Genomic DNA, 6280 nt, shown 5'->3' on the forward strand with positions numbered 1-6280 from the left:
TTTTTACAGTCAGGTCGAAATATCTGAGTCTGTAGTATAAGTATAGCATTTTTCTAATTTAAAAAAGCATATATATATATATAAAACTGAATTACACAGAATTAGCATTTAGTGTTTAAAGAACAATTATTAAAATTATAAAAAAATGTATAATGTTATCAGCATAGCAATAACATTAAAAGGTTGGAAGAAGAAAAAAAAAGATATATATATATATATATATATATATATATATATATATATATATATATATATATATATATATATATATATATATATATATATAATACATTAATAAGGAAAATTAATATTAAATCTGAAAAAATGTATATTAATAAAAAATAGATAATAATACATACTAATATGAGTGAAGGTATAAAATAAATAAAATTATGTCAGTTAAAATGTTTAAAAAAGTACACTGAAACAAATACAATTATAAAGAATATATATATATATATATATATATATATATATATATATATATATATTGGCATTATGCCTTTTTTAAGGTTCTTAATATTGTTTCGAGAGCCTCCTAAAATTTTATTAAATTTATGCAAGGTCAAAAAACTTTTTTTTTATTTTTTTCACAATATCCATTTAATGTCACCTCATTTTCCAACGATTCTTAAACGATTCGTTCAAAGCAGTTAGAAAATGCAGTCTCTCTAAACTGCCCCTTTCCATGAGCCTGCTCTGCTCTGATTGGTCAGATGGCCTAGTATGTTGTGATTGGTCTACAGTGTACAGCGGTGTCGGAAGCGATATGCCTATTTCAATAGTTCTGTATTTTGAATGCTCTATAGTAAATATAAACATCTATTATTTATCAAACTAACAGGTTGGAGATTAAGTGGAGCAGCTGGTCCAAATAAACAGGATACTAATCCATCTTTCAAGAGCAAGCGTTTTATGAATTCCGCGTTGAACTCCCCGAGATTAAAGCAGTCATCTGTAGAATGATATTTGTGGGCGGGTCAAGTTGTTCACTGCCTGTTGCGTTCGGGAATCCAGAGAAACACAAGGAGACGAGAGATCCAAATGCAGTGTGGTTTAATGGGTAATCCAAATCAGATTCCAACAAGCAGGGGTCAAAACCATAAACCCATCCAAACGACAAACAAACAGGGAAGGAACAGGAACAGGAATAGGAACTGTAACAGGAAACTCGGAAGGCGAGGAAACTGGATGATGGCATGAAAGGACTCCATGAAAAGAAACAGAACAGACCAGTTAATATTGGCAGGGTAATGGCTATCAAGTTAAGACGCCTGAGTACAATTAACAGGAGTGCAATTACTGTGATGAAGGGACAAGGCTTTTTTGGGAATTGTAGTGCCTACGGTGAGGTGCCTATGGGGAAGTGAGACCACTAGTGGAGACTCAGGGAAACAGAGAGCAGACACCGTGACACTGCCGGCGAACTTAGAGGCGCGCATTATGCAAATATGTTATTGTGGGATTCAAAATATTAACAACTCGTCTAGGCTGCACAGACTCGATTTTTAATTTTGGGAGACAATAAATTTATTTATCATGCACTTTCAGCTTTACACCTTTGCAGATCATTTACATTCACATACAGCTACATTACAAACTTTACATTACACAAATTATATTACACACTGCAATGAAAGGCACTATTGGAAATGGCATAATTTAGGGACACTTTAACAATGGTGCATTCGCATTGTGACTTCCCTATGATACATTTTAATTCATCTAATGTCAACATACAAACTATATTTTGTACAGATTTTATATATATATATTATAGGTTTGAATAATACCAAACTTTTGGATCCCACTATTTACACAAAGGTTAAAATCATCTGAAAGCCTCGCTTAACATTTAAAATGAGTTCATTTCCTTTTCACCCAGCCCTAGATGCTTTATCTTCAGACAGTGAAGACACTAGACCTTTACATTAACCTGTGGTAAAATCAGACCGTTTAACGTGGCAAAACTATGAACCACCCCTGCTAATGTAATGAATGCATCTGCTTCTTTTCTGAGTGAGATTGATCGCGCTGATGAAGGCAACACTCATCATAGCCTGGCCTAATTTTTCATCCTTACGAAAAGTATGACAGAACATCTACACATGCAAAACGCGACTTGATTGGGAACAGCTTGCACATCCCCATCCTGACAGCATGCAAATGTATTCTCTGGGTCATAATGATACTTTCCTTAATGAAATTAATTGCAATCAGAGGCTGCTTTCTCCCTGCACAAGGACGAAGGCAATTAAGGTCACCTATCAGAGCAACCTCGGTTAAGCAGCTTCCATGCAAATGAGATGCAAACCGAAAACTAGTTAATTTGGCCTCTTGACATTACCAACAGACTTTGGTGGGCAACTATATGCAAATGGTATGCAAATGACCAGACCTGGGACCACTTCCGGAACCTACTGCACCGTCCTAACACAGTATCTGTGGTTCGCAGGTGGAGTAGCAATGAAGTTCAGGTGCTTCTGTCTGTGTTGGTGCAACTGGAGCGTAACACAGACAACAACTGGTCTGTCACTTCTTACTAGAAGGTGCTACCTTCAACAAATGTTGCATTAATTTCACATTAACACCCAAAGAAATGGACTGAGTTTGTCACTAATGGGTAGCAGTCATGTGCTGTTCCAACATTACAAACTGGCCTCCCACCAGGGCAGGGCTGCATATCTGCGGCAAGCCAATTTAAAGTGACGGTCACTGGCTGCCACTTATGTAGGGGGGCACACATTACCTCATCCTGACGGCTGGGGTCAGTGCATGAAAGAGACAAGCCAATGTGCCCAAATGTCAGGGGATCTACAAAAAAAAAAAAAGAAAAAAAAGAAAAAAAAAAAGTTGCTTGCTTCTATTGAGTCTGTGTTAACGTAGTAGGGATGTTAGCATATAGGAATATGTAAATAATTGTTTTTAAATATCACCATTAGTTTGATTATAATTCATTACAATAGGAATCAATAAAAATAATTTAAAAAACAATAATAATACTATGGACTCAATAAGTCAAGCCAGTAAGAGCTATCAGCAGTCATTCTTCAGAATCAGACATAGTATCAGAATCAGACACACTGTGCTAATAAAAGCATTCAGTACAAAATTATGATTCTATGTCACAGGAATAGTTCACCCCAAAATGAACATTTGCCCGTAACTTACTCCCCTCAGTCAATTCAAGATGTAAATGAGTTTGTTCCTCCATCAGAACAGATTTGGACAAGTTTAAGAATTAACATCACTTGCTCATCCTCTGCAGTGAATGGGTGCCGTCAGAATGAGAGTCCAAATGGATTAAACATCTCAATACTCTACAAGTGATCCACAGCACTCTAGTCCATCAGTTAACATCTTGTGGAGTGAAAAGCTGCGTGTTTGTAATTAACAAAGCCATCATAATGGTGTTTTAACTGTAAACGGTTGCTTTTGGACAAAATACTGGTCCATAATAAATGCGTCCAAACTCATCTGGGATGGAATGAGGGTGAATACATTTTCATTTTTTATTCATTGTTTATTTTACTTGCTATTTACATTTGTTTCTAATGTTCAGTTCACCCAAAAAAGTAAATTATGTCATCAAGGAACAAGGAATATATAAAAAAATAAAAATCAGCGGGATGCAATGATGTTTAAACCCCAATGTTCTTCAAAATATCTTTAGAGTCTCACATAAGTAAATCTTATAAGCCTCAAGCTATTTTTATTTATTTATTTATTTTTGTTGTTAATTATGCCTTTAAGGTTGCTATCCGGTTGTTAATGTGTCCTTCTTTAACTGTCTCTGGGTTTGTTTTGCCAAATGTATCATCCCACAGACAAAACTCTTTAGTCTGATTATTTAGAAACTGATATTACACACCCCTCCTCAAAAAGCCACATGATCTATCAATATAAATTTTTTACTTTATATCTAATTTTTCCAATAATCTGTTACTTGGATGTATGCCACACAGAAGAAAAGAAGAAAAAAAAAAGATCACAAAAGGTCACCGTTTTCATTACATTGCAACTTAAAGTTACACAAATAAAATGTATGCAGCAAATACATGACGGTTAATCATGGTAGTGTTGTGTAGCATGAGTATGTATTATGATCTATCCTGTAGAGCTATTGAAAAAAGTGATATCTACTACACAAACAGTACTTTCACTCCTCATGAGAATTCCTTCTTTTATTCCCATCTGGAAACTAAACCGTCGGGATCAATCACACATTCTCCCTGACAACAGACAATTCAGTCTGATTAATTATCCATCACTGAACTGCCTGCATTGTGGATGTATGGTTCTTATATACATATCAAACACATACATAATTAAACAATTTTATGTTAGTTCAATAGGCAAACAGAGGCAATCTGGGGAAAGACACGTTTCCTGACATCCGTATCAATCAAATTCCTGTATGTCAACCAAACAGCCTTCTAAATCCCTTGTGAAAAGAAGTATGCTTAGTTCTATTGAATGTGCATTTGTAGTGTACTTAAGAGCTTAAACTGTACTTGCAGATAATATAATATTAATTAAAAGGCTAAGTGTGCCTTAAGTAAACACACTTTAATGATTATATTTCCTACGTATACATTTAAGAGTAATAATGTAACATAATGTCAAATTAGATCATTGTTTTAATTAATCATATTTTAAACAAGATCACTTATTTTAATGTGAAGTACTTGATTCGCATTTTACATTTTCATTATTTAAAGTTTATATATATTTTAAATGTACTAAAGTGGAACATTACAAATGCGTAATTACAAATATATTTAAAAACATGACACCAAGTTTTAATAGAAATTACGTTACATTTTAGTTTACCATAAATGCTTCATTCAGCAGACAACAGAAACAAGACAAAATATTTGCAAGACATTAAACATTTGTGAACTAAAAAAATGTATAAAATTGTGCTTACATCCTACTTAAGTGGGTCCAAAAATTTAATAAATAGATTTTTAAAAAAACATCATATCCAGTTACATGAATTGGAGTTTCTTTTTTTTTTTTGTATATACAACATAAGGCCTATGCAAATAACTGCAGACAACTATTTCCTAAAAATGAAACAGAATCAAGACATGCCATTATTTTTAAATAACGCTAAACACACAGAATAATATTTTGTGTTGTCATTCAGAAAGTAGTCCAAAGAAGCAGCTGTCCAGCTACTAATGTAGTCCACAAATGAGGCATCTGGGTTTCAATCCCCAACATCTGTGAATGAAGCAAAAGAGAAAGACACATTTCCAGCTGGGTAACATTATAATTTTCCTAAGAGACACAGCCAAAAGTTAAAAAAGCATGCTATAAATTATAATTTCAATGAAATTTGCAAGTTCCTAACCCTAAGCATCAAAAAATAGCACAATACATCTATAGCAGTTAGTTTCACTAGCATCATGTCATAACAACCATCACTCAGCTAATTCTGAAAAAAAACATGATTCTAATGTGATAAAAAATTATACTTTCAATCAAATGTGCAAACAAGAAGAGAGAATCAAAAAATAGCACAGTATATCAATAGTAGTTAGTTTCACTAGCATCCTGTCATTCGGTTGCCTTGGTATCCGTTACTACTCTTAGCACATACAGAGCCCATGACTGTTTTTCATGGCGTGTAAACATCTCCTCCTGAACTAAATCAATCTGGATTAGATCACCTATGGAGATGGATTTCAAATAGATGCATATGGTTGTTTTATGATGCTTTGCATCATTACATTATCCTTGTTTATAGTGTCCACAGACCTCTGACCACTGCTGCAAAAAAAGTGTGGTCAAAAAAAAAAAAAGATTCAGTCTCGAGCAGTCAGACTCACTACTGAAACTATGCAACAGAGAGCAGAGGGAATGAAGAGCAGCCTGCTTCTGATTGGCTACATAGGATGCGGCAAATGGCAGCGTAGCGTAGCCCTCATCCAATCAGTATCCATCAAAACACGCCGTGTGCTTTTATGAATGAGAAGCAGCGTATGCTGTGCATGTGCACACGTGTACGTTTCAGCTTTACTGTAGCACTTATACACGTTTAGAGGAACGAATGACATGCTCCTAAACATAAAACAATCGTTTGTGGCAGTTCATCCGGGTGTTGTGGCTGTATGAGCACTTGGGCTAAAATAAAGGGTGCTTTGCAACTGTCTGGCCTGAAATGTCCCACCGGAGTCTGTGCGGACAACAGCAGCAGCTGAATGATGCATTAATCAAGGGCACACAAATATCAGTTTTCACATAACCAATGAGAACAGCTGCAGCCATTTGT

The sequence above is a fragment of the Carassius auratus genome, chromosome 19, assembly GCF_003368295.1.
Source record: "Carassius auratus strain Wakin chromosome 19, ASM336829v1, whole genome shotgun sequence".
NCBI classification, from domain to species: Eukaryota; Metazoa; Chordata; class Actinopteri; order Cypriniformes; family Cyprinidae; genus Carassius; species Carassius auratus.